The sequence below is a fragment of the Antechinus flavipes genome, chromosome 1, assembly GCF_016432865.1.
Source record: "Antechinus flavipes isolate AdamAnt ecotype Samford, QLD, Australia chromosome 1, AdamAnt_v2, whole genome shotgun sequence".
Classification (NCBI taxonomy): Eukaryota; Metazoa; Chordata; class Mammalia; order Dasyuromorphia; family Dasyuridae; genus Antechinus; species Antechinus flavipes.
In genome coordinates, this window is record NC_067398.1 from 546999076 (window position 1) to 547024198 (window position 25123).

The window sequence follows — 25123 nt, forward strand, 5'->3', positions numbered from 1 at the left end:
TTGGGCATTGCTTTTTTAATGAGTTTGATTTCTAACAATCCACATACCCTAGCACCCCAATGCCCTGCTCATTGAATTTCTGACTAAAGTCAATGAACTTTCTTTGCTTAACCCTTGACGCTATTAATAAAGAGAGGCATAGATGTTGATAACTAAAATATAGTTCTCTGAAAGTGAACACATACTCTGGACTCCAAAATGCCTAGATATCTGTCTTGGTAATAGAACTTTAAAGGGAACACAAATAGACTGGAGTTCCTGAAAATAATTTATCTTGGGAAGGAGGATTGGTGTTGCTAAGTCAATGCGAGTATATTATTAGAAGTTTAGGGTTAAAATTTAAAATCATGTATGTTGGTTTCCCATAGCAATATTACCAGGTATAATGCTAAAATAAAGGGACAGAATTTGAATGTTTGATTTTATAGGCATAATTTAATCATTAAAAAGGAAAACCAACAGTTTACTGGAGGCCATGTTGTAGAAATTGTCATAGTTTATGGGGATTTTTGTAATGTGGACAGATCCTAACCACATATTAAAATGTAGATAATCGTTGGTTGTGTACATTAACTATAAGAGACTAGCTGCATTAATAATAGTTCTTCCTTAGATTTTCAAAACATATCATCATAATAAATCAATACAAGGTAATATTTTAACTATGGAGATTATACATAGTATGGGATATTTGCAACTTGTTATCATATATTAAATTATTAACATGTTAATTTCTTTTAGATTTCACCCAAACTTTAAATAGAAACACATTTACTTGTCTATATTTTTTTGTTTTGTGGGTAGAAGCACAATAGCCTAGGACAAAAATGCCTAGGATGAAAAAAAAAGATACTTTAAAAATTATATAGATTCATTTTATTTTTAAATGTGCTTTGATGTAACCAGGATTTAACAGTTTTTTCCTCCATTGTTTAAATTTCCTCCAATATTTAAAACTGTAGCAGCAATATAAATAGTAATCTTATTTAGATAACAAGATCATTATTGCTAGAAGCATTTTCTGGTTTTTCTTAACTTTTCCTAGAAATTATATATGTGTGTGTGTGTGTGTGTGGTCATATAAGTATAAATAAATGTATACATATATGTATGTAAACATGCACCCTGGGAAGTTGGTATGGTATACATAAAACATATATGTGCATGGAAACACATGTAAATATGCATACATATGTTATACATACATATCTATCTGTCTATTTCCCAGAGCAGTATAGTAGAAATGCTTGAACTAAATATTATCTCTGTCCCCAAATTATACAAAAATGCCTAAATGTGTCACAAGAATATATTATTTGAAATTTGTGGTGTCAGTAGAAAGGTTTCACTGATATTTCATAACTTTTATTACCTCTAATTCATGGAATAATGAAAATTATGCTCATAATGATCATAATGTAAATCTTGTGCACTTGGAAAATTACTTTGTAGTAAACTTGTCTTAGTGTAATCAGCACTGAGACTTTAGATGGCAAAAGATCACTGGGTAAGGAAGTGTATTATCCTATGGCTGAGTCCAATTTCTGCGAGTTTTCTTTAAGCAATCTCGTGTTGTTTCAGAAATTGCTGAAGATGACTATCATCAGGGTTTATGTAAGGATTTATGTCTCTAAAATTCCTTCAGAGCTTACTTTTTGATAAATGCATGGGAAGTTATCTTTTCCCTTTTTCTACTCTTCTTTTACACCTGTTGAATATCAAGCATTATGAAGAACATTATGTTATGCTGTATAATTAAATTTTAAAGTTTTTTTCATAAGGCAAACTTTCCTAGTAAGTGTAATCTTTTAAAAGTTTATAATTCTTTGGCTATATATTTTCCTTTCATTCTAGGATTCCTTTCTAATGATGTGTCATAGGTTGTGTTGACTGTCTTAATTCCTGTAGTCTGTAGCAGACCCAGTTCTTCCAGAACTAGTAGACACACTAACTTGATAGACATTATTTACACACTTAGTGTCATGCCTAATTTTTGGCACTATGGTTAGATATGTTGAAGCTTTGTAATTTAAACTCTTAAAAACCTTATATTTCAGGTAATAGGTGAAAATAAAATATATGCATGACTAGTAAGGCATACACCAATAAGTATGAAGTCCTAGAGCCATCTATTAAAACACACTAGCTGCACATTATTCAAAAAATGTTCAAGTGTTTAATATTCCAGTGTAGATGGGCTTGGGTGATAGCAAGACCCATTTATGAGGTCTTTTGAAAGCCAAATACACTGAATAGAATTTCTTTCAGCAATCTCCATACAATTGTTAATTCATTTGTAAACTCTCCAAGGCTTGGGGCTTCTGTAGCCCCCATTCTGTTTGGAATGTCTAGGGTGGAAAAGAAGGGAGAGGCCATCAAGTCCAGCACTGTCATTTTGGACAAGGAGAAGGCAGGAAATTCTGAATTTGAATCTTGCTTCTGATACTTATTTGCCATTTGACATGGGATTTCAGTTTCCTAATTTGTCAAATGGGTCAATAATACTTTTAATACTTATTTCATTTGAGGGTTATAAGTTTCCAGGGAGATGATGTCAAAGAAATTGTGTCTATAAGAGGTTACTTTTTTATTCTTCTTATAGATATTGAATATAGTACTAAGCACACAGTATATTGATATAAATTAATACTCCCTTTCAAATGCATATTTGTAATAGAAAAAAATGGTCATTTTGTTCATTGTCCTTGAAAAGCACTGGACATGGAATGGATTTGTTTTTCTTTCCATCCTAGAAATGTGCTAGATTAGACTGGATTCCTGAAAGTAGTCTGAAGCAAACTGGTGATTCTTTAGATTGGATGCAAATAGATTTGACTACTGTTATACATTGGCATGTTCTCAAGGACAATTGACTCAGTTACTCATTATTCATTATTTGTAGTGAGGGACTATTACCATCATATTCTTAACCTCAAACTAGTTTCTCCCTGACACCCAACATGCTTCTGGGATGTTGTTTTCTTGACTTGATTGCCTATGCAATCAGGAAGTTAAAAGCAGAACATAACTGGAAAGCACATCAGCATCAAAGGTTATACCACCTCATTCTAATGCCAAAAATATGGTTTGGGAATTGCCAACTATATCCATTGTCTGCCCTGCTTAGTGTGAACAACTAAACATTACCTGCACTTAAAAAGTCTTGTTAAGATTGGCCTAACAAGGTTTAGGATTTAAGTCATAAAATTACTAGAAGTACCCAGGTTTTTGATGGCTAGGGTGAAAAAAAAAGAAGGAAATTTATTTCTCTGAAGATGTGAGAACCAATAGATAATAGCTGTAAATTTTTTTTTTATCCTCTGAGTTTTAGGAAATGCTGTTTGTTTACCCTTTTAGTCTTGTGGGATAAGAATTCTGATCTTAGCAATGATTTTTTTTTTATGATTGTCCCTCAAATTATATTAGACTGTATATATACTCTCTACAAAGGGAGAGAAATCACATTTTATAGTGCATATACAATAGTCCCTAAATGAATGGATGAATTAGCATGTTGTTGAATATTAGATACTGATTAAATGGTGGAATGGGCTTTCTATGCTAGCATCAATGCACAGGCTTACCTGATTCTGTTTGTGATTGATCATGAATTTATCTAGAATTACAAAACTTAGAGGGAGAAGATGAAGCTGTGGAACAAAACAAAGCTAACTATATAGAGGAAGAAGGAACAAACATTAACCTAGGCAGCTGAGCCACTTTAGTGGTCATAATTTGTTTGATGTGCCTTTGGTATATCACTCATTGGTTCTGTTAATTGAAAACAAATTTAGCTTTTTTGAAGCTCGTTTGTGTTTCTCTGCATCTCTCCTGAAGAAAAAGAATATTGTGTGTTTGTAGGCAGACATTGAAGTGAGGGATTCTCTGTGTTTTTGATAATATCTCTGAAGTTACTGTTCTTACAATCCATTAAAATTAAATTTGAACCCTAAAAGGCAAGTTACTTTGTTTTCCATTTGGTGTTCATCTCCTTTACTTTTGGACTGTTGCAGCTGCATCACAAGGCAAGCCAGCAGGGTGGTCCATTCAGACTTTGGATTTATTCATGGTCTTTGTACAGCAGTCCCTTCTCCCATCATCACTACTGGGAAGCATACTATAAATCAGGTAAGAGTTTCATGATGCTATTTATTTTGTATCTTAGGGTTTAGGCAGTCTGGTCCATAAAGAAATATATTCTAGAAAAGCTCTATGTAAAACTTATCCTTCAAAGGTTAAATCATGTCACTTGCTTTGTTTCTAGTTTAGGAATAGCAATGTCTATATAATTAAAGTGAAAAGGAACATAGAAGTAATTACCAAGGAAATACAGACTTTTTTTGCCTTATTACATTTATTGCTAAACTGCTTTAGAGATTTGTGATTACTTCCATATGGATAGTCCTTCCATCAACACAGATCATAAACCTTTCTTGATACTCTGTCTTTGGCAGTTGCATGGCCAAAAAATCCATTTCCCCTACAGCCCACCTTCTGGAGATGAGTATTTTTGAATATAGTCCTAGTCCTTGGAGGATAGACAGTTCATGGAGGAGCTATGGAATTATTTGGGGTAGTTAACAACTTCAAACATTCTCTTGTTGTGTGGGTTATAGGATCATTTAGTAATTTTATTGGTTACTTTTATTAACCAAAGAAACAAAAAGATTTGTGATCAAATGGTTTATCATGAGAATAAAATGTTTTTAATCCTTTAGACTTTGCTATAGAATAATATGAAAGATTAATATAGAAACTGGAAAAAAATACAAAGGATCTGTTTGGTTTGTAGCAAACACCCATTGTGACTCTATATTTTTTTCTCTTAGCCTGCTTGCATTTTACAACTTCCTGATTTCTTCACATACAGTACACTTGGATAGTCATCTAGATATGGAGTGTTTGTGAAGGCTGATGACTCATTGTTCTTCATTGAGGACAGGAAAAGAGGAAATTGAATTACAGCAGGAGAGAATCAAGTTAGATCTAATAGAGAACTTTCTAGCAGCAAAGTTTGTTGAACCCTGGAATGGTTAGATTGAGTTTAATAAGTACTTATGAAGTGCTTTCTTTATGCAACACACTGTAGGAATACAAGAATAAAAATGATACATAATCTTCAATGAATTTACCATCTATTAAGTTAAAGGATATAAGTACAAATAACTATAAGTTAGAACAAAATAAGTGCATATTTATATTAAACCTTTATGAAGTTCTTTCTCGTGTGTGTGTGTGTGTGTGTGTGTGTGTGTGTGTGTGTGTGTGTGCCACTATGCTACAGCAAAATTTAACATTGTCCCTGTACTCATGGAACTTATAATCTAGTAGGGACATATATTACAAATGCAGATAACTCATGTATCCTGCAATACATGATAAATATGTTAGAAAAACATAAAGTACACTGCAGGATGTAATTCAAAAGAGTGGGTCTTTATGAATAGGCAAAGGGGCAGAGTATGAATCTGGAAAGACCTTAGGATGGAGATGGCATTTGAATTGGCCTTTAAAAAATGGAATCTTAGCTTGTATTTCAGTTAATCTAAGATTTTCAGAAAAATAATTTGTTTATTTGACAAGAGTTCAAGAAAGATAAACTCTAGATAAAGTTGTCTTGTACTTCTATTCCTATATCTTATTTTAAGTGTAACCCATTTTGAACAAGCATGATATACCATAATCTGATTTTGTAAACTTTAGGAAATAATTACTCTAAAAATATTTATAGCCTTAAAAAAGATTCACATAATACTTTCCTAAGTAGAAAGTGTTAAATCTACTTATTCACTGAAAATATGATTTTGATGTATATACTTTTTGATGAAAACATTGTAAAAAGATTATATACTTCTATCTCTATCTATGTATTCATGTATCTATGTATCTATTTATCATCTCATTAATTTTAACATTACAGGTGTCCCATCTGATCCATACATGCTTCCAAGAAAATAAATATACTTAATTTCTCTTTCCTTTTATTAACATTGCAGACTGTTGGAAGATGGCAAAATAATTGTGCCAGCATTTTGTGTCTTGTGAATTTCTTAGATCTTTCTTTTAGCCAAGAACATATAAACACAAATATAGAATATAAAAATAACATACAAATTCTATTTGTCAACAATATAGTACCCATAGAAATCAAATACCCTTCATATTGTTGTAATATAATATAAGGAATTCAACCCTAAAGCAAGTTTTGGTTTTATGCCATAAAAACTTACTAGCTCCAGAATCTTACTGAATTCTACATCAGAAAAGTCAGTTAGAGAAATCCCAATTGTGGAATAACTTTTTTAATATGTATACTGGATCATTATAGAATGTAAAACACATTATTTTACATTATATTAATTCTAGGGCAGGGTATTGTTCTTTAATGAAAATAGACCCAATGCACGGAGGAATAGTTTGTTCCATTCAAATTCATGCCTTTTGCCTTCTGTTGCAAGTTGGTTTAAATTAATAATTTCTTGCCATTACTGGAAGAGTTAAACGTTAGGCAAAGAATTCCAACACTTAACAAATTCATGCCTTAAATTTCTGTGGGAAAATAACTTAATTGCATGTGGTTCACACAGGCCAGAAGCAATCTGTCTTTTTGCTTGGAATATTAAGGAGAGTAGATCACTTTTAACAAAGTTATCTTATGGTCTTAGAAAATTGCTTTATTGTGAAAAAAGGAAGTCAAAGACAAATTCTTGTTTGTTGGCCAATATATGCAACTTGCTGAAAAGAAACACAGTTCTTCATAGTGTGTTAATCAAGTCTAGTGTCTGATGAATACTCACATTGTATTACTGACAATGTAATGCAAAGTCACCTTGGATTTTCAAGCAGCTGACATTTCCTGTGATTGCATGTAAAGCAATATTATAAGCATTATCTAAACATTTTGCATAAATAATGATCTTATTATAGACAGTGCAATTGACTATTAAACCTGGGCAGGCAAACAATGTCATCCACATTGCCCTTTTAGAGTAATCATTAAGGTATGTGGATTTTTTTTTAATTGAACACAGATATTTATTTTTGCTTTATTTACAAATGCTTTTTAGCTTGAGGAAGTCAGAATTTAAATTTCACTGAGACAGTAATATGCTGAAAACAGTTTTAATTCATTCATTTATTTTGTACTATTTATTGACTACCTACTGTGTACAAACCATTGAGTATGGCTCTTTCAAGGATCTGATGATGGAGGTGACATGTACCCTATTTTCCTGGAGTTTTCTGTCTAGAATGGTAGGTAAAATATATACCCAGAAAAATTAGGGTTTGAGGTTGTTACCATATTATGTGGGTACTGAAAACAAAGTGTTTTGGAAGGGAACAAGAGGGAGAGTTTTTCCAATTGGATTCATAATGGAAAGCTTTATGAAGAAGATGACATGTGAACTGGAGCTTGAAAATGCAGTTAGAGTTTTAATAGATTTGGAAGAGAAGAGGAAGAAGACATGTTTCCTTTGTGTGATCCATCATCCATCCACATAGCTACCAGACTGACAAATTGAAAGCCCCAAAATACATATGCACATATAACTAACCATTTTACTCTCCTGATCAAAAAGTGTCAGTAGTTTGCTATTGCCCTGTTGCTTGTCTTTTTGTCATTTCAAGCCTTTCGCAATTTGGATATATTTCCAGATTTACTTCACATTATTTCTGCTCAGATACTACATGTTCTGATCAAAATTATATTTATAGGCTCTTCCCTATACACAATATTCATTTCCTCTCTCTAGACCTTTGTAGATTATTCTTTCTTCTTGGAATATTCTATCTCCTCACCTCTATCTATTGTAATTCACAGGGCTAACTTTTATAGTAGATCCTCCTGATCTTCTTAGTTGGAAGTATGACCCCTCCCTATGACTTTGAATTGACTTTGCATATATTTTAATGTTTTCTTATATGAGCAAATGTCATTCTCCCTTTGTTCCATCTTCTCTTGCTGAGGGCTGGAATCATATCGCTTTTTGTCTTTGTATACAGTACAGTACCTAGTATATAATAGGTGTTTAATCAGTTGCATGTTAAATTGCATTTAAATGAAATAAATTGAATTCCAGGTAGAGGAGGAAAGGTATGGAGGAAGAAAAGCCTAGAGCTTCTCTAGGGAATATTGAGCAGTAGTTCAGTCTTGCTGGCCATCACAGAAATAATACATGGAAGATTAAACTGAAAATTAATAAAACTGACTGAAACCAATATCAATTTGTAGCTTCAATCAGGGACATGATGTTAAATATTTAACAACTGTCTCTACACAAGGAAAAATAAATATATGATCCACATACTTTTAAGTTTAGTCTGCAATATTAACATTTTTTCCATTATTTTAAGTATAGACAATCATATAAGTCAATAATGCAATCAATAAAACAATAAACCAAGTCCTAATTTGTAGCATTTGCTAGTTCTTGAGGTATAAATACACTAAAAATTCAACAATCAACTTTCTAGAGTTGGTTCAGCCGGCTGTATCACACCCCTGGCTTTTCAACCCACCTAGACTCAAGCTCAGTAATTGGCTCTTTATCTGAGGCATTGAGGATTTATTTAAGATTTTTGAACAAATTAGTGACATGATCAGAGCTTATTTTAGGAAAAAATAATCATGGTGTGCTACATGGACTGGAAGGATGAGGCTTTGGAAGGTGGCAGATAACTAATGGTTGAGTTTTTCAACCATTTGAGCAAAAGCAATTTAAAAAATGAATGAATGAATTAGAGGAGTGAAACAGATAATAGGAATAGGTAAGAAAGGAGAGACCTGAGAGATATGAGGGTGGAAATCAGTGAATATTAGTTATTGGGGTTTAGGGAGAGGAAGAAATCGAGAGACCTTATGTTTATAAATCTGGATCACTGGGAGAAACATGTATTTAAGGCTGAAGAACTATTTTAGATCCAAGGATACTGAGTTTAGTTTGGGCATGTTGAGTTAAAGGTGCTGGTAAAATAACCTTATGGGGAGATAACTAGTAGACAGTTGGAAATATACATCTTGAATATTGAAATGTGGAGTTTATCACTCTTTGCAGATGATATGATGGTATACTTAGAGAATCCCAGAGATTCTACTAAAAAACTATTAGAAATAATTCATAACTTCAGCAAAGTTGCAGGATACAAAATAAATCCCCATAAATCCTCAGCATTTTTATAGATCACCAACAAAATCCAACAGCAAGATACAAAGAGAAATTCCATTCAAAATAACTTTCAACAGCATAAAATATTTGGGAATCTATCTACCAAAGGAAAGTCAGGAATTATATGAGCAAAATTACAAAAAAAAAACTTTGCACACAAATAAAGTCAGACTTAAATAATTGGAAAAATATTAAGTGCTCTTGAATAGGCCAAGCGAACATAATAAAGATGACAATACTCCCTAAACTAATCTATTTATTTAGTGCTATGTCAATCAGATTTCCAAGAAAATATTTTAATGATCTAGAAAAAAATAACAACAAAATTCATATGGAATAATAAAATGTCAAGAATCTCAAAGGAATTAATGAAAAAAAAAATCAAATGAAGATGGTCTAGCTGTACCTGATCTAAAACTATATTATAAAGCAGCAGTCACCAAAACCATTTGGTATTGGCTAAGAAATAGATTAGTTGATCAGTGACATAGGTTAGGTTCACAAGACAGAATAGTCAACTATAGCAATCTAATGTTTGAAACTTGGAGTTTACAGAAACATCAGAGTGTTCATGTCCATTTGGATGTGTCCAAATATCCCTGTCAAAGGACATGTCCATCCTCATAAAATTGATGGTTGTAGCTTTGAAAATGGATGTGATCACCAAAATATCCAGTCAGTTAATAAACCTTAATAATTCTACCTCTATAGAATCTCCTAGAGTTGTCCTCTTCTTTCTCATCATGTGGCTAGTATCTATTTCAAGTCTTTAGGATGCTACTGCAATAGCTCTCCTAATTGGTTCCCTGTTTTAAATTTTTCCTTTATCTAAGCCATTCTCTAAACTACTGTTAAAATGATATTTCTAAGGCAGAAGTTTGACTCTCTCATTTCTCTCCTCAAAAAATTCTAGTAGCCAGAACATTATTGGCTTGTAGGATAAAACAAATTCATTTCACATATAAAGACTCCACTCTATCTCTCCAGCTTCATTATACATCTTTGCTCTTCTCTCACTCTATGGTTTAGTCAAACTCTCTATTACTTCTACATGGTACTGCATTTCCCGTCAATTGCCAATCCTGAAATGCTCTCCCTCCTCATATGTGGCTCAGAGAATCCTTCAGTTCTCTCAAATGTACTTTAAACATCATCTATTATATGAAGCCTTTCTGAATCCTCTCTACTTCTAATGTCTTTCTTCCCAAACTACTTTGTATCTATCACCTCATTTATTCTATATATTTATTCTGTGTGCATATACATATAGGCATATATGTATATATGAAAATGTATAATGCAACTAAAGTTATAAATATTCCTACTTCTCCCACCATTAGATTGTGAACTTATTGAATGAAAGAGTGTTTCTTTCTTTCAAATCTTTTTTTATACTTGTATCCCAGATAGCTTGCATGGTGTTTGATACATAATTGACACTTGATAGATTTTTTTTAACACACATGTATATATGTACATAGAATTTAATCATATATGTCCTTGTCTTTTCCTTTGATAAAAAATTAATTTCTTGAAAGCAGGGACTGGAATATATTCTATATGGATTGTGATTATGAGTCAAAACCTCACTGAAGTCTAGGAGGTTGATACGTAAGAAAATGGCTTTGGATTTATTGGTTAGGAGGTCAACAGGAACTTCTTTTTTATTATAGTTTTTTATTTACAAGATATATGCATGGGTAATTTTTTAGCATTGACAGTTACAAAACCTTTTGTTCCAATTTTCCCCCTCCTTCCCCCCACACTCTCCCCCAGATGGCAGGTAGATCAATACATGCTAAATATGTTAAAGTATTATGTTAAAAACAATATATGTACACATGTCCATACAGTTATTTTGCTGCACAAGAAGAATCGGACTTTGAAATAATGTACAATTAACCTATGACAGAAATAAAACATGCAGGTGGACAAAAATAGGGGGATTGGGAATTCTATGTAGTGGTTCATACTCATCTCTCAGAATTCTTTTGCTGGGCATAGCTGGTTCAGTTCATTACTGCTCTATTGGAACTGATTTGGTTCATCTCATTGTTGAAAGGGCCACATCCATCAGAATCGATCATCATATAGTATTGTTGTTGAAGTATATAATGATCTTCCGGTCTTGCTCATTTCACTCAACATCAGTTGATGTAAGTCTCTCCAGGCCTTTCTGAAATCATCCTGCTGGTCATTTCTTATAGAACAATAATATTCCATAACATTCATATACCACATTTATTCAGCCATTCTCCAATTGATGGACATCCACTCAGTTTCCAGTTTCTGGTCACTACAAAGAGGGCTGCCACAAACATTCTTGCACATACAGGTCCCTTTCCCTTCTTTAAGATCTTTTTGGGGTATAAGCCCAGTAGAAATACTGCTGGATCAAAGGGTATGCACAGGTTGATAACTTTTTGAGCATAATTCCAAATTGCTCTCCAGAATGGCTGGATGTGTTCACAATTCCACCAACAATGTATCAGTGTCCCAGTTTTCCCACATCCTCTCCAACATTTCGCATTATCTTTCCTGTCATTCTAGCCAATCTGACAGGTGTGTAGTGGTATCTCAGAGTTGTCTTAATTTGCATTTCTCTGATTAATAATGACTTGGAGCATCTTTTCATATGGCTAGAAATAGTTTCAATTTCTGTCTGAGAACTGTCTGTTCATATCCTTTGACCATTTATCAATTGGAGAATGGCTTGATTTCTTATAAATTAGAGTCAATTCTCTATATTTGGAAATGAGGCTTTTATCAGAACTTTTGACTGTAAAAATGTTTTCCCATTTTATTGCTTTCAACAGGAACTTCTTAACCAGAAAATCCAAAAGTGATGTTTTTAAAAAAAATGTTTATTTTAAATTTTTGATTTCCGGAGAACATTAATACAATAATTACAGTAAAAATGGAAATATTAGGTATAAAATCTTTTGAACATTCTGTGAAAGAATGGCAGGTGGAAGATATAGGGGAGAAGCTGCTAAGAAGTTTTCTCTCCCCTCCTCCCCAAATTATGGAGCTTTCTGGACACATTTACAGACAGAGAAAGTATCCCATTGGAAAGAGAGAGGTTTAAGGTATAATGAAGAGTAAGGACAATGGATGACCAAGGGGAAAAGTGAAATGAATGATTAAAAAGCATTTATTAAGCACTTACTATGTGCTTTGTCCTAGAGTTACAAATATAAGAAATAGCTCCTGCCTTCAGGGAGTTTATATTCTAGTGGAAGAGAAAACAAAACAGTATTGGAAGTATCTTGAGCTTATTTTATTTGAAATTAACATATATGTCTAGATTGGAGAGAAAGTTGATTTTGTAATTTAGACTGTATAATATCACCCTTTAAAAATGTGATCCCTCCATTTTCTCTTAATCAATTTTTCTTGGATGTTTTTCTGTGAAGCACAGTATATATATATATACACACACACATATATATGTGTATATATATATATTAACAATTATTATAGGACTTTCCTTTGATCAGAATTTATTCATCTTATGTGACATTTGTAAATCATATTGCAGCATCTCATTGATCCTGTAACAACTGCTTATTTAGCAATTTATTGACTATGTTTTTCAAAATTTCATGACTAAATTTTGGTGTCTTTTGTTGGAGGTTCATATGAATTTTCTTAAGTATGGCATTAAAAAACTTTAACTATGTGCTACACACTTACAACTATTTTGGTTTCAATTTTTCCCTCCAAGGAAAACAACTTTGGGCAAAAAGAAATAAATGCTTGATTTCTAGAGGGAAGATTAGGCCAGATCTACATTATACAAAGTGAAATGAAGGTAATGATCTGTTGAATTTTGTTTAAGTGTAGAACTACATTTTCTTTAATGCTCAGAGTTATCTGGATTTTCTATCTACACTATCCAAATTCCCTGAACAATTGCCAGAGTGCATTTTGAGCTCTGCTGAATCTGAGTAATGCCAGCACTCAGAAGTATCAAGAGCCATTCATTCATACATCCCACAAATATTTATTAAATGCCCTTTGTTGATGGAGCATTTTACTGGGCTCTTGGAAAGAGAAAGTTTAGCTAAGACCTTGTCTTCATAAACTAACTTTATATTAGAAGTAAGACACATTTAATTATAATGCATGACATTACATGAGGTAAGTATGTAAGAGACTTGGCAGAATAGAATACAAAGTTTGAAGAGGAAGACTGCTTTAAAAAGAATTCTAATGATACAATAAGTTTTTTGTTGTTAATTTTTATTTTTAATTAACATTTATTTTCTTTCCTCATATACATATTCCCATTGCCAACTGATAATAAAGAAAACCAAAACTTTTGTAACAAATATGCATAGTCAAGTAAAGCAAATTCCCTCGATATTCATATCCAAAAATGTATATCATATTGTGTTAGCTTGAGTACTTTTTCTTTTTGTTAGGAGCTGGGAACATGCTTCATTATTGGTGCTCTGGAGTTATAGTTAGTCACTTTTGGCCAAAATTCTTGTCTTTTAAAGCTGTTTGTTTTTAGAATGTTGTATAAATTATTTTCCTGGTTCTGCTCACTTCACTCTGTATCAGTTTCTATAAGTTTTCAGGTTTTCTCCTGAAACCATCTTTATCATCATTTTATCTGCATCATTCTAAATAACTTTTCAGAATATCTGGAGAAGTTCACAGCTCCATCAACAATGCTCTAATATGCCTGTTTTCAGCAGTCCCTCAACAATTATCTTTGCCAAATTATTGACTATGAAATAGAACTTCAACATTTCTTTTATTTGCATATCTCTAATTATTAGCGATTTAAAATTTTACGTGATTGTTCATAGTTTGAATTTCTTTTAAAACTTCCTATTCATATGTTTTGAACACTCATCAATTTGAGAGTGCATCTTGTTCTTACAAATTTGAATTTGTTCCTTATATAGCTGGGAAAAAGACTTTTATGAGAGAAAGATAGTGCAAAGATTTCCCCCCAGATTTCTATTTCTTTTCTAACTTTACCTCCATTAATTTTGTATAACACCTATAATTAACAAAAACTGAATTGAAATGAATTGAGTTGAATTGAAATGAAATGGTGTTTGAGGCAGAGCTTTGACAGTTGGGATTCTTGGTTATTGTCCCATGTCTGTTGAGTTCACTTTCAGTCCTCTGTCCTTTCCTAAAGTCCTCTTTGCAATATATTCTCCCTTCTTCCCTGATGCTTGAGTCCATTGCCATGCTTCAGATGCACATTCAGTAACCATTATCCAAATATGACAATGAAGATGATGTATTTACTTGTCTCTGGGTGTATATATTACACCTAACCAAGGTTCTCAGTGCTGCTAGGCAGGAAAGTCGTAAGCTAATGCTGAACTTTTGACTCTTAAAGGATTCATTGGGTCATTGCCTGGCTTGTAAGATTTGGCTGATAGAAACTATTTATCTCTCCAGCTTGAGAGGTAGTGGTAGTGGTGGTGGTGATGAATGTAAGTCCTGGGAACAAAGTGTGCTGTTTGAAAGGAGGTCAAACTTTCCGAAGGAGGATGATCTGAAGCCCAGATCTTGCTGTCTCTCTCCTGTCTTGTTTTCACTTGTCTGTTCTCCTCTTCCTATTTGTTTTGTAGAAGAATGCTGCTTTTTCAAATCAGATTGATTAAAAACAAAGAGGATTTTTCTCTTCTTCTTGTATCTCTCTCATAATATATTACATTTACATGAATGTTTATATGTTTTTGATTCTCAATACAAATATAAGTTCCTTGAAGGCAGGCACTGCCTGCCTTCGGTCCTTGTATCATGTCCATCAGGTTTGATTAGATTGGCCTTCTTGTCTTACAGATTGAGTTATAGCCACTTATTTAAAAATAGCAGAAGTGGTTTTCTTTTTTTAGGGGAGGTGGGGGTGAGAAGGAGTTATTTTTGTTTTTTGTTTTTTTAAAGGGCAAGCTTCTCATTTCATTAGATCATTCAACAACATTAAAGATTTATTATGAATCTATCACAATGGTTCCAGAACACATAACAGCTGTAGTCTTATAAAATACATTTTAATTTACAGATTAGGCTCTGATGACATAACAACTAATGGGGAGGCTCCTCCCTGTAACAGTTGTATGTCATCTGCTTCAGAGAACTAATTGCTTGGCAATTCCCAGTTGCTAATTCCCTCTTTATTTTCTGACGAGTTACTTAACAGTGATGGGCTTGTTGAATAGAGCATTGAGTTTAATGTGTGATTCTAAAACTGCCTTGTAGACCTTGGGGAGGAGGGGCAGCATATGAATTCTGTTGAGATTTGCCAGTGGAACACTGAAACCATTATATGGCCTGTTAATATTTTACTTAATACCAGGCTTAGTACTAAGTAGTGAAAAATATATTTTAAAAAATCAAAGCCAGAATTAAAAAAAAATGTTTACTTGCTCATGTAACTTGCATTGGACATAGGATTTGTTATCTGTAAAAAAAAAAAAAATTAGCTATCCTTTTAAGTTTTTGGTTTAGAAACAAAAGGGCTTAAATAAAAGATTGTATTCAGTATTCTTCTTCCTCCAATTGTGACAAAAATTGTTTCTGTATTTTTTGTTTAATTAGAAGTTCTATTTTCATGATTAGTAAGTATTTAGGGTACAAATTGGAAGAGATGTTAGATTTCCAATTCTGACATTGTGTGAATTCATGATTATTTGTAAAAAGTTGATAGGTCATCTAAAATATCTGAGACTGTTTATCTTTTTTCTTTTTTACTTCTTGATTGAGGGTTCCTCCAGCTATTACTGTTCTTAACTATAGTGCCTGAAGTGACACCAATTTCAGAAACTGAACTATATTGCAAATGGAAAATAACTTTCAACTTATGGCTTTAGTTTGTTCTATAAAAGACAGTGTAAAACTAGAGTTGTGATTAGAATCAGTATTGAGGCCATACTGTTCACTGAACTGTATATGCAAATCCAGTTGGTGTCATTGGATATTGATCTCTGGAGATACTGGATGGTCTTCCCTTTTCTAATCTGCATCTACTTTTCCATTGAGAATTACTTTTATAGTACCTGGAAAACTTTTCCATATTTGGCCAGACATGGTGATTTTTTTTTCCTACAAAGAGAAATTTTTAAAAATCAATAAAATATAAAGAAAACTGCATGACATTGTATTGTCTTCTTTGTTAACTTATTAAAAACTATATGGAAAATTTTTGACCCCTTGCAACCTTTGAAAGCCTTAGTAAGCTAGTACAGATATTTAGTTTACAGTGGAATAAACAACTCACTTTTATTTTTCAATGGGGAAAGAATTTGAATACAGAATTTGTTTTTTCTCACATTCTGTTAGAAAACATTGCAAGCTTATAGCTTTTAAGGAACAGTGAAAAACTATATATTGAGTGAAGGTAAATTGGAAATATGAAAAAGAATAAAGTTATTTAAGTTTCCTTAAGTGTGTTTTAAAACTATGAATGACTCATAAGTTTTTGGCTCTCCTACATTTCACTAGAAAATGAGTTAACGGATATTGTTGCAGAGTTGGTATTTTTTGACATTTTTGAGATAGTTTAGTAATTTCTCATCTGAAACTACTACTTTTTTTCATTACTGGTACTGTGAACATAATTGTTTCTTTTAATTAATTCTTCCCATTAAGTTTAAATATTAGACAGCTATAAATGAAGGGGGTATGATTTTATATTTAAAGAATGCTAGGCACTCTTATTATAAATATGATTGTCAGAAACATAACCACTCATTTATCATAAAAGATTGCATAGGAGAGTTTATAATTTTAAATTTGTAGTACAAAGATATGACATACCCAATGATAATTCTGTTAAGAATTCCAAATGGTGTTACATAGGTTATTTCTCCAAATATATTGAAGTATCCACATAAAAGTTAAAACATTTATTCTGGTCTATAGACATTTATATTAATTATGTGACCATAGGTCAGTTTGTTAACCTCTCTGTGCCTCAAATAATTAATAATTAGCATTTATATAGTATTTACTGTGTGCCAGGCACTGTGCTAAGCACTTTATAATTTTTATCTCATATCTCACAACAACTTTGGTAGATTGGTTGTGTTGTTATCCCCTTTTGATAATTAAGGAAATTGAGGCAAATAGCAGCTAAGTGACTTGTCAGGGTCATACAGCTAGTAAGTGTCTGAGGTTGAATTTGAACTCAGGTTTTCCTGGCTCTTGGCTTTATCTATTAATCTACGTATTACATACTACGTATGCTATCTACAAATAGCATAGACACAGGGAGTTCCCACATTGATGAAATCACAATTTCCTTGTGATATTTATTGACATAAATAGATATATTAATGTCTAATGATGTAAGATTTGTCAATTTCTACTAATAAGTCAATTATCTGCTGATATAAGCTTTATTTCCTACTCATATTTGATATCATACAATCAGAGCTTCTGGATTATTGAGTGAATTTTTCATTTTTTCCTCCTGGATGTTTTGGCATTCAAGAATCCATTTTTTAAATTTATTAAAAATATTTAGTATCCTCTATACTAGGTACTATGAGGGTAGCAGATGGGGAAAGCATTAAAGTTTCACCTTCTCAAACTGCACATAATCTAGTAGGAGAGATAAGGTGTATGCACAGACAAATACACTCCCAGCAGCATAGAATAAATGCTCTCTGAGTGATAGAAACAAAAAGCTGATAAAAGGAAAGGAGGAAAAAGATCACTTTGGCCCTAGTATTCAGCTAAGCCATCATGAAGGAGGGATCAATTCTCCCGAACCTTAAATAATGGATTAGCTGTTTAGTAGTTTAAAGGAGAGAGGGGAAACACTTTAAAAGAAAGACAATGGCAAGAACAATAGTAGCCATCTCTATGGTGGAGAGGGGAGGGAAAAAAAAAGAGGGAAAAAAGAAATTCACATGATAGCTATTACATTTTTAAAAGGAATAGCAAATGGCACATAACAGTGCTATATGTGATCTTTTTTTAGTATACTATATTATTGAAATGTTTGTTTTATCCTATAAATTAATTTTAAAATATGATGAGTGAATGAATGAATCAAACAAAGGCCATGCCAAGGTTATGTTTAGAGACCTATGGAAAGAGCCCCAGGGGACATTAAAGCTTAAGGACAATGTCAAGAAGGGGTTTCCAGTGTTGTATTTGGGACTTTCTGGACTTGAATATTAATCAGCCCATGAGGACTAGGGCAAGGGTTAGATCCTGGGTCCATCTGGTGGTATTGACCTGATCTGACCTTTCTATGGGGCTATGAATATTATAGATATAATATACCAGCCCTGGTTAGTTCCATGGGATGTCTACTTAAGGTCCCTTAATAGCTGTAATTCATCCCCCTCCTTTGCTCCACTGGAATTTGCTTCCCGGGATAAAACATAGACTCCTTTCTCAGGATGAAAAGAATTAAATTTTAATTCCAGAATATGGTCCTGCAAAGGTGAATTCTGGGCAGTTGGTGGCAGGATGGGGAAGTTGGGGAAAGGGATCATGGGAATAAAACTAGAAAGACCTTGGAAATTATCTTTGTCTGCTTAGCTTTGGAACAACCCCACCTTGCTGAACAATAATGGCCTGTGGAGAGCACACTGACCTTGCCATCAGCTGCTGCATATAGTCTAAGCAGCTGCAGGCATATAGTCTATGAAGCTGAAGAGTCTTGCAGAGAGTGCTAGATTTGGTATCAGAGGAAATATGTTTGAATCCCAATGCTCTTTGCCATGTGTATTTGTCATTTCATCTTTCTAGCCTTGGTTTTGAACCTAAAATAATGGGCTTTGGTTACAGCAGGGGCTCTGAAGCTTTTTATTTTGTGTCCTAGACCTTTTTGGCAGTCTGGTGAAGCCTATGGACCTTCTCAGAATAACACATTTAAATGCATAAAATAAAATACACAGGATCACAAAGGAAATTAATATTGAAACAAAATTTTCTAAATATATAAAGAAGGAAACTGGTTGACAAATCTAGATTAAAAGCTACTAGATTACATCATTTCTGAAATTGTTTCTTTCAGTCCTAAATTCTATGATATTAGTCCATTTCGGGTTTATTTTGCCAATGAATCCTACTTCTCTAGTTCTCCTTTCCCCTCAATTCTTGCTCCTTTGTCTTTTTTCTTCTTTCCCTCCCTCCTTGTCTCTTTTTCTCTCTTTCCCTCCCCCCTTGCCTCCCTCCTCTTTTGTCTCTGTCTCTCTGTTTCTCTTCTCTGTTTTCTTTCTGTCTCTGGTCTGTCTTTCTCTGTGTGTCTTTCTGTCTTCGTCTCTGTCTGTCTCTGTCTCTGTGTGTGTCTTTCTCCGTCTCTGTTTCTATCTCTTTCTCTGTTTCTCTCTTTCTTTTTCTTTCTCTCTCCCCCCCTCCTCTCTTTTTTTCTCCTAGGGTTTTCTACTGAATACTGTTATTCAGATCAACATATCAAACTTTAGGCTTATAGTGTCAACATGTTTTCTTCAGGCTCAACAAAAATCAAGGTTTATGGGCAAGAATGTTTTGTAAGAGAACAGATGCTCCATTTGGTAAAGCCAGAAATGATCCATTTCCTCGGGTTTAATTTCATCTTTGTTCATATTTGTTAGGCATCTTTGTTCTAGAGTTACATTCATGGAACTTAGGAACTAGAAGGAGACCTTGGATGTCATCTAGCTCAACACATTCATTTTACAGATGAGGAAGGGATGCCCAGAAAAGCCAAGCAAATTAGTTAAGGTCACACAAGTTATTAAAGAACAACTGGGTAGGATTTGAATCAAGATTTTCTAACTCTAAATCCAATACTTTTGCAACTCATAGTGTACTCTTGACCCATTTATTCATTCTTTAAGATTATGTCAGTTAGTCTTCATTTAAGTTTGAATCACTTCTTCAAAGGCCCTTAATTAATTATAATTTTTATTGTGCTCTGCAAAGGATTACACTGTGGTTTGTATCGTCCTTACCACAATTCTGAGTAGACCATTGGTGCTTAAAGAATTCCTCTCTTTAAAAAATTAAGGTAATTAGTGATTTGATTTGGGGTATGAAAGAGGTAAAGGCCTTCAGTCTCTCTGTCCACTTCTTCAAGGTTATCTAGGTGATAAGATGATTACAGGCCGATAAGTCAGGTACATTTACTCCCTATCTACTGATGGAAAGGTGATCTGATCTCTTACAAAACATTCTTGTTCATAAACTTTGATTTCTGTTGAGCCTGAAGGAAACATGTTGACACTATAAGCCTAAAGTCTGATATTTTGACCTGGATTTCTTGTGCTTTCTAAAACCTTTACTATAATAATTGATATTTACCATCTATTGTTTAAACAGTACAGGTTTTGTTTTTTCACTTAAAAAATTACTTTAGCTATCCAAATGAGCAATACAGTGATAATAATCTGTGTAAACAGATGCAATGAAGAAACATTCTTCCCCTTGCCCAATTTTTTTTTCTTTCTACCCCTTCAAGGTTACAGACCTATTTCTTCCTTCCCAGGGATTAACTGTAGATGTTGGTAAATAAGAAACTACTTATAAAATAACAAAAATATATATTTTGACAATGACTTTGAAATATGTGTCATGTTAAGGCTGATCCTTCACCTAACCAAGTTGTGGAAGCAAGTCTATCAGATCAATAGATTTGCACTCTGTATACAAAGGTGGTTACTAACCCATGGAAAAGAACAAATACAGGCTGTTGGTTATACTGCTTTGAATGGAACACTTGGTGGCCTAATGATCTAGCAGTTTCTGTCCCTCTGGTACATTTAATTCTGTCCTCTCCTCTGAATCTTGGGAACAGTTCTAAACATAGCCAGCTTTCTTTTCTCAGTCCAGTTTTGTAAGGTTCAACAATGTACACTTCAAAGTTACAAAGGAGTGAAAAAACCTAGGTTTGCTGTTCCTATGGTGGGAGGAGAAAAAATTTTCCATTTCCCTTCCAGGAGTTTATGCAATATAAACCTTTGAATCATGGAATTTTAGGGCTGGAAGGGATGTCAGAGTTTATCTAGACCAAAACTTACTGAAAGCTTGACTTCCATCTACAGTATCATAGAAAAGTAGTCTTTTATCTAGTCTTATCTAGAGACTTTAGTGATAATGTACTTACTCATCATTATGGGGTAGTGCATTCTATTGTTGGATGTTTCAGACTCATATCTTTCCCACAAACCCCATCCCCCTTCTTTACTTCCCTATTTTTGAGGGCATCGACATTCAAAGTAATAGCCTAATTGCTAAGTCTTGTCAACATCTCTTACATTTATTCCCTTATCTGTGGCCACTGTCTAATTCAAAATTATCTCTCACCTGTACTATTACAGTAGTCTCCTAATTGGTTTCCTGGCCTTAAATCTTTTTTCTCTCTAATCTATCCTTTATATAGCTGTCAACATGATATTCCTAAAGAATAAGTTACGGCAGTAGGTGGAGTTACAGGCCTGACTTTAGGAAGACTGATCTTTCTGAGTTCAAATCTGGCTTCAGATATTTACTTACCATTTGACCTTGGACAAAATCACTTAACTCTGCCTCAGTTTCCTCATCTATAAAATGAGCTGGAGAAAGAAAAACTCCAAATGGGATCAGAAGAGAATGAAATAATTAATCAGGATAGAGTCTAGTCAAATCATAATCCTTCTTTGATCTGGATACTATAACTAATATAGCCTGAGAAGTCGGAATGACTTAGTGGATAGAGGACTAGCCTTCAAGTTACAAAGACCTGATTTCAAGTCTTTCTCCTGACCTATATTAACTGTATTATTAGGGACAGGTCACTTAATCTCCCAGAGTCCTCAGTAGCTCTCTCAGACTATAAATTGCAGCTCACTTACTGATCTGTATTTGTTGAAGCAATATTCACACTGATAAACTCACAGGTCTAAAATAATAACAAAAACAAGAACATATTAACATTTTGAGTTTCCATATTATCATACTGACTTGTACTATACACGTAGTAAACCAAGACCCAGGTATTTTTAGCATGAATCTTTATCTCCTTATCTTAAATTTGTACATTTGTCCTTTGAACCAAGTGTGTTGGAGAGCGAACATGGAAGTTCAGGGAGATCTGTGAATAGACCTGTGAGTAGAACATGGCCAATGAGGAAGTGCTATTGCATTCATCCAAAGTCCTTTCTGTAAATTGATATTGATCAATTAATACGTCTTTGGTTCTGTTTAACCAAACCACATATGCGTCTATCAAATAGTAATACTAGCTCATATAGTTCCATAAGTCCAGATAATGGGACATGTAGGGAATGCATATTTACACAGCCTCTCCTATTTGCAAGACTCTGTACTAAATGCTTTTTATAATTAACATCTCATTTGATGCTCATGATAATCATGCTAGATAGGTGCTATTATTATTCCTATTTTATAGTTGTGGAAAATGAGACAAAGGTTGTGACTTGTCCAGGGTCACATAGTCAGTAAGTGCTTGAGATTGAATTAGAACTTCCCAACTCCAGTTCCAGCACTTTATTGGCTATGGCATGAGATAGCTTCCTTTCCATAAAGATATGAGAGACTTTTGTCAAGTATTTTCTTGAAGTTTTCATGATACTTCTTTGATCTGCTAATTTAGTAATCCTTTCATAAAAGAAATTGAGGTTAATCTGTCCTGATTTAAGCTGAAAAAAGTCACAGGAGTTGATGGAGATCCTTTTCATTGCTCATAAATCATCCTGTTCTAGAATTTTCTCAGGAAGGGGGTATCAAGCTCACTGAAAGAGCTGTCTTTTTCCTTTTTCTGAAAACAGTATAGTCTTTATCTCTGGGTAAGTGACATCTTTTTTGTTCACCTTGACTTTTCAGAGATCACTAGCATGGCCCCAGCAATCATTTTTACTCATTTCATGACCTGAGGAAGGATCTGGTTTTGACCTGTTGATGTAAACTTAAGCAAAGAAAATGGTTCTCCTATTCTAATTTTGTTGATTAGAATAATGATTTAATTGGTTTATGGCACTCTTGGTGAGGTGAATGAACTTCTTCTGCCAGGGTAGATTTGCCCTTTCTCTGCTACTTCCAGCTTCAGAGAGTTGCCTGGAGGTACTTGGAAGTTAAATTATTTACCTGCCATCAAACAGTAAGTATGTGGCAGAAGCTTATACTTGAACTTGGGTCTATTTTAGTTTCCATGTCAGCTCTCTCTTTCCCTAAAGAGCTTCCATTTTATATAATCTTTTAAGGTTTACCCCAAACTTCTTCACAACAACCCTATGAGCAGGCAGTACATATATTCTCCTCATTTTATATTTGAGTAAACTAAGACTAGTAGAGGAAAAATGACTTATGCACCTCCCCTAAGTAATTATTGAAACTGAGACTGACCTTAGCATTGGATTCCAAGATCATTCTTTGCATTCTGCTACATTGCTTCTATTCTACCTATTCTCTTTTATCTTCCCAAACATCTGGATCTTTTTTTGTTGTTGTTTTCTTCCTTAATATTTTACTTATCCCCCTTCTCAGCTAAGCAAAGCTCTTTTTGTTGTCTTTAGTACTTATTGCAAATCTTAGGTTATATTGGGCTTTTTTTACCTTCCTGTTTTGCATAGGGCTCTTCTGCTTTTGAAATTTAACCTCTCTTACCCACCCTTGTTTCCATCTCTTAGAGAGGGACTTTTAAAGTATAGATTTATTTCTAAGTTCTTATTCATCAGAATAAATTTCATTTAAATTCTCAGAATTTCTAATTCAGTACTTCCTATCCTGCTTTCAACTGACTTCCAAGTTTCGCTTTATGGAATCCTATGTGTTTTGTCTCTCAATTATTTGAAGTCTGTTCTTCTCAAGTGCAGGGTACAGATCAGGGAATAAGATGGCATGGTTCCAAACTGCCAATCGTTCTGTCATTTCTGCTGCTTACTAGTGGCTTGCATAAACATCTGAGCATCATTTCTGACATTCCTTCCTATCTAGCAAATGAGGAGGTTGGGTTAGAAGGTTTTTAAAGAGTCTTTCCATGTCTAGAGCTGTAGTCTTTTGATATTCTTCATTGATTAGCTCCTCTATTACTGATTCTTTCTCCTATACCCTTCCATCCTTTTCTTTATGGTGTTTGCTGTAGCAGCTGGAGCTAGATTCTTCTCTTCCTCCCTTCCATTTTCATTTGGGAGTCCTGTTCATCTGCAGATTGGAGGAACTTACCAAAAGATGTTTTTTCACTAAGTCTCTTTATCTTACAAGAATATATACAGCTAGAGGCTCCAGGAGATAGAGCTACTTTTTGAATCTTTATAAGACTAGTTCTTTTGTGAGCAGAAAGAGTTTTGTTTAATTAAACAGATTAGGGTTTCCAGATTTTGAAATGGAAATGTGAAGTTAAGAAAAAGGAAGAACCTGACTAACTGCTCAGCATATTAATGTCTTAATGACCTCAACACTTTTAAATTACTTTTCCAGTTATTAGATATCTAAATTTAAGCATAAGATTTTCTTTTCTCCTTTTTTTTTCATCTGCTTCATCTTCCTAACACAATGCTGGTAAGATTAACGTGGACACCATCTTTAGCCTTTGAATTCTATGATCTAATGCCATCTGTAATGAATTGTCTTCCTTTGTAGTTACTGCTCTGGTGATATTTACTTCTCTTTTTCCAGAAGACTCTTTAGAGAAAAAGAAAGGAAGTTCATATGATCACCTTTGAATTACAATGGTTCTTACTGTGGCTGGAAAGAGTGAGCCTTTCTATCTCAAGCACTAGAATCTCATTCAGTGATAGCTATCTACCTACTTTCTTAGCCAGTACATTTCTTTATATTTTATTTATAAGACTGTCCAACCCTTCAAACTAGTTATGTGGACAATAATCACTTTTCCTTCCACTCTATTCAGTTCAATTTGGTAAATATTTATTAAGCATTTGCTGTGTGCCAGATACTATTTTGGATGCCAAAAAAGAATTACTATATAGCATTGATAAACTATGAATTGGGTATTTTCTAAAAAGAGTTACTTCTTTTACAGAAAC

At 33.6% G+C, this 25123-nt stretch overlaps 1 protein-coding gene across 3 annotated transcripts in view; it reads left to right on the forward strand.

Annotated features, from left to right (window-relative positions):
* Positions 1-25123, forward strand: part of ATXN1 (ataxin 1) — a 654648-nt gene that overhangs the window by 5272 nt on the left and 624253 nt on the right. For all 3 annotated transcript variants that reach the window (XM_051970650.1, XM_051970648.1, XM_051970649.1), the window contains exon 2: positions 4014-4128. The gene's annotated coding sequence lies outside the window, so the exon portion shown is untranslated. The remainder of the gene's footprint in view (positions 1-4013; positions 4129-25123) is intronic.